Below are 10873 nucleotides of genomic sequence, written 5' to 3' on the forward strand. Positions count from 1 at the left end.
TAATGTCTATTACTACTATATCAATATTTGTGCATATTAATTTGTAGGCTGCCACTTTGCTATAAAATTAATTGTTTCTAAAAGAAACTTTTTTGTAGACTTTACTAAATATAGTATCATGTCACCTGCAAACTGAGAGCTTGACTTATTCCTTTCCTCTCTAAATGCCCTTGGTATCTTTTTTCCTTTCCTAATTTCTATGGCAAATACTTCTAGTACTATGTTGAATAGGAGTGATGAGAGGGGGTAGCCTTATCTTGTGCCATATTTTAGAAGAAAGTCTTTTTGTTTATCTCCATTGAGTATAATTCTTGGTAAATGGCTTTGACTACTTTGAGAAAAGCTTCTTCCATTCCCATCTTGTTGAGAGTTTTTATCATGAATGGTTGTTGTGCCTTATCAAATGCTATCTCTGCATCTATTGATATATACTCATGTGGTTTTTAGGGGCCAGAGAGATAGCGCAATAGTAGGGTACTTGCCTTGCATATCACCAACCCCTGGGATCCAGTTCAATTCCCAGCATCCCATATGGTCCCCCAGTCTGCCAGAAGCGATTTCAAAGTGCAGAGCCAGGAGTAACCCCTAAGAGCTGCTGGGTGTGGTGCAAAAGCCAATGAATAAATAAAGTTTTAAAAAGAATTGAGAGCATGAAAAACGGCAAGGCTTTGCAAAAGCCGGCTCCCTGTGTGTGACACCAGGCGGGGAAAATCCGCGAAAGTACACTGGCCCAGTGGGGCCCAACTGTGAAAAACTGTGAGTGTGAACTGTCTATGTCTGTCTACTATCCTCCTGTGTGAAACTCTTGCGAGTGGGGCAAAAAGAGGCTCCAGAAACCTCGCTCGCCCAGACGCCATTTTCAGGGAGGGACTACAGAGCATGAAAACCATCAAGGCTTTGCAAAAGCCGGCTCCCTGTGTGTGACACCAGGCAGGGAAAATCCACGAAAGTACACCAGCCCAGTGGGGCCCAACTGTGAAAAAATGTAAGTGTGACCTGTGTATGTCTGTCTACTGTCCTCTTGTGAGAAACTCTTGCGAGTGGGGCAAAAAGAGGCTCCAGTGGAGCAAGGCAGCTCCGCTTCGCTACACGGCCATGCACTCTTTCTAAGGAAAGAACACCATTGCAACAAGAAGGAAAAATCACACTAAGAACGGCGCTATATCACAGAAGCAAATATTTTTCTCCGGACTGTATTCTCTGTTGCATGCTCAGGCCTAAGATTTGACCCAGTGTGAGGCTTCATCCACGGAGGACTCCCCTCCCTTAGAAGCAAGTCAGCCCATCCAGAAAGGGAGGAGCCAGAGGAGTGTGCTGCCTGCATCATATAGACAATGAATACCACCACAACATGTAGAAAAACCCACAATATAAATGTAACAATGGGGAAACAACGCAGGCCAGCATCAGACATAGAGAATGAAGATGACAATTCTGAGGACCAGATAATGACCAACCAACTAATCAACCTCTCAGATAAGACTTTAGACTAGCAATATGGAAGATGCTCAACGGACTCCAAGAAACCATGGATCGAGTTGAACAGAACACTAATAAGAACCAAGAAAATATGAAGACAGAAATCACAAAACTCCAAACTGAAATAACATGTCAACTAACGGGACTGAAAAAGTCAGTAAACGAAGTGAATGATAAAATGGATAATCTCTGGGACAGGGTATCAGAAGCTGAGAATAGACTTGGTGCTGTGGAAGATGAGATACATAACAATTCCATACAGCAGGAGAGATTGGACAAAAAACTTAAAGCAAATGAGCAGACAATGGAAAAATTAGTCAAAGAATGGGAACAGATGAAAATAGAAGTCTATGATAAGATCAACAGAAACAACTTAAGAATCATTGGAGTCCCAGAGACCCAGGAAGAAAATTTACAGGAAGAATCAACGGTCAAGAACATCATTAAAGAGAAACTTCCAGAGCTAAAGAATATATGTGATCAAATCCTGCATACCCGAAGAGTACCAACCAAAAGAGACCCCAGAAAAACCACCCCAAGACACATCCTAGTCACAATGACAAATCCCACAGATACAGAATTCTGAAAACAGCAAGATCAAAAGGGGAAATCACGTTTAAGCAAGCTTCCCTGAGATTTACAGCAGACCTCTCACCAGAAACACTCAATGCCAAAAAGCAGTGGTGGGATATTGTGACAAGACTGAATGAAATGAATGCTTCACCCAGAATACTATACCCAGCAAAACTCACTTTCCGGTTTGACGGAAGAATACATGGTTTCACAGACAAAAAAAACAGCTCAGAAACTTCACAGACACAAAACCAGTCTTAAGAGAAAAACTGAAAGACCTAATCTAAGACAAGACTACCCAAAAGACACACCAAATTTTGAAATAAAGATGGCGTTAAAACACAGGACAATTCTTTCTCTCAAGGTCAGTGGACTAAATGCACCAGTTAAGAGACACAGAGTGGATCAAAAAACTCAATCCAACCTTCTGCTGCCTACAAGAAATGCACCTAAATAGTCAGAACAAACATAGACTCAAAATAAAAGGCTGGAGAAAAATTATCCAAGCAAACAACACCCATAAAAAAGCTGGAGTGGCCATACTAATATCTGATAATGCAAACTTTATACTCAGGAAGGTTGTAAGGGACAAAGATGGACATTTTATATTAATCAAGGGGTACGTAGAGCAGGAAGAATTCACTCTCCTAAACGTATATGCACCAAATGAGGGGCCAGCAAAATATTTAATACAACTGTTGACAAATCTGAAAAATAATATCAACAACAACACAATAATTGTGGGGGAACTTAACACGGCTTTGGCAACACTGGATAGGTCAACCAGACTGAAACCCAACAAGAATATACTAGACCTGAGGAGAGAAATGGAAGAAAGAGGCCTAGTGGATATATATATATATATATATCATATATATATATATATATATATATATATATATATATGACACTCCATCCCCAGAAACCTGGATACACATTCTTCTCCAATGTACTTGGGACATTCTCCAGGATAGACTACATGCTGGCACATAAAACATACCTCCATAAGATCAAGAGGATAGATATTTTGCAGACTACGTTCGCTGACCACAAGGCTCTGAAATTATTTGTGAACTCCAAAGGGACTCAGAAGAAACACTTTAACACCTGGAAGTTAAACAGCCTCATGCTCAATAACCAGTGGGTCCGAGATGAAATCAAGAAGGAAATCAAAAGGTTCCTGGAAACAAATGACAATAAAGACACAAACTATCAGAACTTATGGGACACAGCAAAAGCAGTACTGAGAGGAAAATTTATAGCTTTGCAAGCACACATCAGGAAGGAAGAAGGAGCTTACCTGAGTAGCTTAATGACACAGCTAATAAAACTAGAAAATGCTCAACAAAAGGACCCAAGAGGGGCCGGAGAGATAGCATGGAGGTAAGGTGTTTGCCTTTCATGCAGGAGGTCATCGGTTCGAATCCCGGCGCCCCATATGGTCCCCTGTGCCTGCCAGGAGCATTTTCTGAGCCTGGAGCCAGGAATAACCCCTGAGCACTGCCGGGTGTGACCAAAAACCAAAAAAAAAAGGACCCAAGAATGGGAAGACAGAAGGAAATAACAAAGCTGAGAGCAGAAATCAATGAAGTGGAAATTCAAAAAACCATCCGAAAGATCAACGAAAGCAGAAGTTGGTTCTTTGAAAAAATAAACAAGATTGATAGACCACTGGCAAACCTAACAAAGAAAAAGAGAGAGAGAAAATTGATAACTCGTATCAGGAATGAAAAAGGAGAGATCACTACTGATATGACAGGGATTCAAAGGGTAATCAGAAACTACTTTGAAAAACTCTACGCCACTAAAAATGAGAACCTGGAAGAAATGGATAAATTCTTGGACTCTTATAATCTTCCACAGTTGAAGGAAGAGGATGTAGCATATCTAAACACCCCCATCACCATTGATGAAATTAAAACAGTAATCAAATATCTGCCGAAAAAAAAAGGCCCAGGTCCAGATGGATTCACTAATGAATTCTATCAAACTTTCCAAGAGGAACTACTGCCAATTTTGGCAAGAATCTTTCATAAAATTGAACAAACAGAAACACTTCCAAATAGCTTTTATGAAGCCAACATCACCTTGATACCTAAACGAGACAGAGATGCTACCAAAAAAGAAAATTACAGACCAATATCGCTGATGAATGCAGATGCAAAGATCCTCAACTAAATTCTGGCAAATAGGATTCAATGCCTCGTTAAAAAGATCATCCACTACGATCAAGTAGGTTTCATCCCAGGAATGCAAGGCTGGTTTAACATCCGTAAATCTATCAACATAATACACAACATCAATAACAAGAAAAATAAAAACCACATGATCATATCAATAGATGCAGAGAAAGCATTTGATAAGGTCCAACACCCATTCTTGATCAAAACTCTCAGCAAGATGGGAATGGAGGGAACCTTTCTCAATATAGTGAAGGCCATCTACCACAAGCCAGTGGCAAATATTAGCCTCAATGGAGAAAAACTAAAAGCCTTCCCTCTAAATTATGGCACAAGACAAGGCTGTCCTCTCTCACCACTCCTATTCAACATAGCACTGGAAGTACTTGCTATAGTGATTAGGCAAGAAAAGGATATCAAGGGAATCCAGATAGGAAAGGAAGAAGTCAAGCTCTCACTGTTTGCAGATGACATGATACTCTACTTAGAAAACCCTAAAGACTCTATCAAAAAGCTTCTAGAAACAATAGACTCATATAGCAAGGTGGCAGGCTACAAAATTAACACACAAAAATCAATGGCCTTTCTCTACACCAATAGTAATAAGGATGAAATGGACATTACGAAAACAACCCCATTCACAATAGTGCCACACAAACTCAAATATCTTGGAATCAACTTGACTAAATATGTGAAGAACCTATACAAGGAAAACTATAAAACTCTGCTCCAAGAAATAAGAGAGGACACACGGAAATGGAAACACATACCCTGCTCATGGATTGGCAGGATTAACATCATCAAAATGGCAATACTCCCCAAGGCATTATACAGATTTAATGCCATCCCTCTAAAGATACCCATGACATTCTTCAAAGAAGTGGATCAGACACTTTTGAAATTCATTTGGAACAATAAACACCCTCGAATAGCTAAAGCAATCATTGGGGAAAAGAATATGGGAGGAATTACTTTCCCCAACTTTAAACTGTACTACAAAGCAACAGTTATCAAAACAGCATGGTATTGGAATAAGGACAGGTCCTCAGATCAGTGGAATAGGCTTGAATACTCAGAAAATGTTCCCCAGACATACAACCACCTTATTTTTGATAAAGGAGTAGGAAATCCTAAATGGAGCAGGGAAAGCCTCTTCAACAAGTGGTGTTGGCACAATTGGATAGCCACTTGCAAAAAATTGAACTTAGACCCCCAGCTAACATCATGTACGAAGGTAAAATCCAAATGGATTAAAGACCTCGATATCAGACCCCAAACCATAAGATATATAGAACAGCACATAGGCAAAACACTCCAGGACATTACAGGCATCTTCAAGGAGGAAACTGCACTCTCCAAGCAAGTGAAAGCAGAGATTAACAGATGGGAATATATTAAGCTGAGAAGCTTCTGCACCTCAAAGGAAATAGTGCCCAGGATACAAGAGCCCCCCACTGAGTGGGAGAAACTATTCACCCAATACCCATCAGATAAGGGGCTAATCTCCAAAATATACAAGGCACTGACAGAACTTTACAAGAAATAAACATCTAACCCCATCAAAAAATGGGGAGAAGAAATGAACAGACACTTTGACAAAGAAGAAATACACATGGCCAAAAGACACATGAAAAAATGTTCCACATCACTAATCATCAGGGAGATGTAAATCAAAACAACGATGAGATACCACCTCACACCCCAGAGAATGGCACACATCACAAAGAATGAGAATAAACAGTGTTGGCGGGGATGTGGAGAGAAAGGAACTCTTATCCACTGCTGGTGGGAATGCCGTCTAGTTCAACCTTTATGGAAAGCGATATGGAGATTCCTCCAAAAACTGGAAATCGAGCTCCCATACGATCCAGCTATACCACTCCTAGGAATATACCCTAGGAACACAAAAATACAATACAAAAACCCCTTCCTTACACCTATATTCATTGGAGCACTATTTACCATAGCAAGACTCTGGAAACAACCAAGATGCCCTTCAACAGACGAATGGCTAAAGAAACTGTGGTACATATACACAATGGAATATTATGCAGCTGTCAGGAGAGATGAAGTCATGAAATTTTCCTATACATGGATGTACACGGAATCTATTATGCTGAGTGAAATAAGTCAGAGAGAGAGAGAAAAACGCAGAATGGTCTCACTCATCTATGGGTTTTAAGAAAAATGAAAGACACCCTTGTAATAATAATTTTCAGACACAAAAGAGAAAAGAGCTGGAAGTTCCAGCTCACCTCAGGAAGCTCACCACAAAGAGTGATGAGTTTAGTTAGGGAAATAACTACATTTTGAACTGTCCTAATAATGAGAATGTATGAGGAAAATGGAGAGCCTGTCTAGAGTACAGTCGGGGGTCTGGTGGGGCGAAGGGAGACTTGGGACATTGGTGATGGGAATGTTGCACTGGTGATGGGTGGTGTTCTTTACATGAATGAAACCCAAACACAATCATGTATGTAATTAAGGTGTTTAAATAAATTAAAAAATAAAATAAAAAATAATGCAATTGAAATTCAAAAAAAATTATGTGGTTTTTATTTTTTCTTTTGTTTACATGGTATATTATGTTGACTGACTTGCATATGTTAAGCCATCAATCTATCTCTGGAATGAAACCTACTTGGGCCTTGTCACCTTGATAAAGCTTTGGGTCCTATTTGCTAGGATTTTGTTGAGGATCTTAGCATCTGTGTTCATCAGGGATAATGGTCTGTAGTTTTCTTTTTTTGCAGCTTATCTGTCTGCTTTTGGTATTAGGGTGATGTTAGTTTTGTAAAAACTATTTGGGTATTTTTGTTTTTTCAATTTCCTGGAAGAGTCCGGATAAGGATTGGTAGAAGTTCCTCTTGAAAGGTTTAAAAGAATATGTTAGTGAATACATTTGGGCCTGGGCTTTTGTTTAAGGGAAGACTTTTGATTACCATTTAATTTCCTCTATATTGATGGGTCTGTTTAGATATGCTAGACCATCTTGGTTCAAGCATGTAAAATTATAAGAGTCCAAGAATTTTCCATTTCTTCCAGATTCTCTTATTTTGTGGCATAGAGTTTCTCAAAGTAGTCTCTGATTAACCCTTGAATCTCTCTGGTATTTGTAGTGATATTCCCCTTTTAATTTCTAATTCGGCTTATTAAGTTTCTATTTTTTGTGAGTTTTGCTAGTTTATTGATCTTTTTTATTTTTTCAAAGAACCAACTTTTGCTTTTATTAATCTTTCAAATTGTTTTTACGAATTTCCAATTCATTAAATTCTACTCTAAGCTTTATTATTTCCTTCTGCCTACCTATTTTTGGTTCATGTTGTTGATTACTTTCTAATTTTATAAGCTGAGTCATTAAGTTATTTATGTAGGTTCCTTATTCCTTCCTGTACAAATCTATAATTTTTTTCTTTTAGACCACTTTCATTGCATCCCTCAAATTTTGATAATTTGTGTCTTTGTTCTTGGTTGTTTCCAAAAATCTTTTGATTTCCTCTTTGATTTTGTTCCTAACTCAGTAGTTTTTCAGTAGTAAACTGTTTAATTCCCAGGTGTTAAAATTTTTCCTTTATGTATGTTTGTAATTCACTTCTAATTTCAGTGCACTGTGACCTTAGAAAGTGGTTCCTACAAGTTCTACCCCTTTGGTTTTATGGAGGTATGTTTTTATGGTCCAGCATGTGGTCTCTTCTTAAGAAAAAAAAATCAATAAATAAATTATAAAAAAAAACAACGTAAAAAAGGAATGACCATATGTATTGGAGAAGAATATATATCCAGTATTCTGGGAAAAGAGCCTTATACATTTAAATATCTACTAGGCCACTTTCTTCCATTTCTCCTTTCAGAGCTAGCATATTCTTGTTCAGTTTCAGCCTGGTTGACCTATCAAGAGATGACAGGCTGAAGTTTTCCACTATTATTGTGTTGCTATTGATGTCTTCCTTCATATTTGTCAACAATTGTTTTACGTTTTTCTGATCCCTCATTGGGTGTGTATATGGTTAGAAGTATGATATCATCCTGTTGTACATATTCCTTGATTATTAAAAAAAATTCCATCTCTGTCCCTTATAACTTTTTTAAGTCTAAAGTCTGTATCATCTGATATTAATATAGCCCCTATAGCATTTTTAAGGAAGCTGTTTTTTTGAATGATTGTCCTCCAAACTTTGATTTTGAGTCTGTGTTCTGACTATTCAGATGTGTTTCTTGACAGCAGCAGAATATTAGATTCAGCTTTTTATCCATATTATCACTCTGTCTCTCTTAACTGGTATATTGATATGGAGAGAGCTAATTGTTATGAGATTTGGTGTCATCTTTGTGTAGGAATTTGGTGTGTCTGTTGATCTGTATTGTCTTAAAGTAGACCTTTCAGTTTGTCTCTTAAGGTTGGTTTTGAGGCTGTCAAGTTTCTGAGCTGTTGTTTATCCACGAAGCTATGTATCTTTCCTTCAAATCTGAATGTGAGTGTGGCTGATTGAAGTACTCTTGACAAAGCATTCATTTCATTGAGTTTTGTCACTATATCCCACCACTGCCTTCAGGCCTTGAGGGTTTCTTGTGAGAAATCTGCTAAATTTAAAGATGCTCCTTTATATGTAATTTTTCTTTTTGATCTTGCTGCTTTCAGTATTCTATTTCTATCTGTGAGATTTATCATTGTGAATATAATGTGTCTTGGAGTGCCTTTCTTTGGGTCTGTTTTAGCTGGTTCTCTTTGGGATACAGGATTTGGTTGCATGCACTCATTAGCTTTGGGAGTTTCTCTGCAATGATGTCCTAAACTGTGATTCATGAGGTCTATGGGACTCCAATGATTCTTATATTGTTTCCATTAAGTTTATCAGAGACTTCTGTTTTTATCTGTTCACATTCTTTGAGGATTTTTTCCATTGCTTGTTTTAAGACTGTTTTCCAATCTCTTCTGTTGTATGGAGTTGTTGTGCATCTCATCTTCCAGCTCACTGATTCTGTCTTCAGCCATAGTTACTCTTAGAGAAGTTCTAGTGAGGTTTTCATTTCACAAACCAAGTTTTTTAGTCCTGTCATTTCAATTTGGAGTTTTCTCATTTCTACTTTCTCCTCCTAATTATTATTTGTGGTTCATTTAGTTCATTCCATGCTTTTTTGAGTTCTGAGGATCCTCCATATTTCCTCTCTATAGTCCTGATCTGAGAGGCTAAATAAGTGTTTGGCATTTTTCTGGTCATCAAAACTGCCATATTCATTCTCTATGCAGTGGTGGAGGCCTGCATTGTTTCTCCATTGTCACATTTGGTGTTTTCTACATGTTGTGCTGGAGTTCATTTACTAGGAGAAGTACATTGCCACTCCTCTGCTCTGTCCTTCAGGGCTGGGTCTAGCTCATCTCTATTGGCATGTGTTCTGCGGGTCCCAATCTTTAGGGTGATATACATCCAGAAACTTCAGGGAGATATGCCCAAATTATTTTTAATCATACTATTTATAAGCAATTTTGGTAAATATAAGAAAGTCACAAAACTTTTTGTATAAAACCTATACTAACTTTAAAAATATTTAATTTAGGCATACAGACTATGACTTGGGTTGGACAACCTAATATGCCTGAAGCCTAGAGTTGGTCGTATGCCAGAAAACTTCAGGGGTAAGGTCTTATTGTATTTAGGCCACAGCTTTTTCTTTCCATGTCCCTTATATTTTGCTGGGCCTATGCAAACAATTTCCACACTAACACAGTCTTTGCTGTGCTCCTTTGACTCATTCTTAATGAATTATTGTATTATGATCAAGTGTGTCAACAATACTACAGCTTTTAATGTTAAGGGAGTTGCATAAATTTTTGGCTTTGGATTGCTTTGTGTAAGAAATATTATAATGTACTACAATCTGGGGGATCAAGGGACAAAGTAAATGTACATGTTTAAATAAATTAATTAAATTTAAAAAAAGAAAAATATTTAATTTAGATTTTCCACTAGAGCTACAGAAATCCTCACTAAGTCCCTGACCACGCAGGTCACAAAGCAAATTTTATAATACAATGTACTCGCTTCAGCAGCACATATACTAAAATTAGAACGATACAGAGAAGATTAGCATGACCCCTGTGCAAGGATGACACGCAAATTCGTGAAGTGTTCCATAAAAAAAAATCTAATTTTAAGTTGGAAAACAGTTAAGGAAAAATGTAATTTCATATACTTTATAACACTCAAAATTAGTTTTTTCCAACCCACACTTACACACAGTATCTTCCTTTATCTTTTCAGCTGATGTGCTATTTTTCTCTCCCTATGGCAACATTTAAAGACGTATCTCTCTGGAAAAGTTTTAATAGCTAAAACAAACTAGATATATGTGAGTGTGTTTTCTAGAATGGTCTCTAAATCTTAAGTTAGCTCTCACTGGGGGAATAAAGTTTCCTTTGTATATAGCCTATTTTGAAATAATTGAAGTGATTCTGAATAATATATTGGCCTTAATTCACTTGTTATACATTTAAAAAAGTGAAAAGACTATAAATTACTGTGTTGTACTGTAGTAAAATGGAAGCTTTTATAACATCCTTTTATATTCTTCAAAATAAAATAGTTTATTTCTGCAAATGAAGTCCAGTGACTGCAATAAAATGGCCATGACACAGACACCAT

General features: G+C 37.6%; 1 non-coding gene across 1 annotated transcript; it reads left to right on the top strand.

Moving 5' to 3' along the window:
- The first annotated feature begins 10265 nt into the window (after positions 1-10265).
- Positions 10266-10372, top strand: LOC126031735 (U6 spliceosomal RNA). Its single transcript, XR_007503566.1, has one exon. It is a non-coding gene; the product is annotated as a U6 spliceosomal RNA (small nuclear RNA).
- The last annotated feature ends 501 nt before the right edge of the window (positions 10373-10873 follow it).

The sequence above is a fragment of the Suncus etruscus genome, chromosome 15 (assembly GCF_024139225.1).
Source record: "Suncus etruscus isolate mSunEtr1 chromosome 15, mSunEtr1.pri.cur, whole genome shotgun sequence".
Lineage (NCBI taxonomy): Eukaryota > Metazoa > Chordata > Mammalia > Eulipotyphla > Soricidae > Suncus > Suncus etruscus.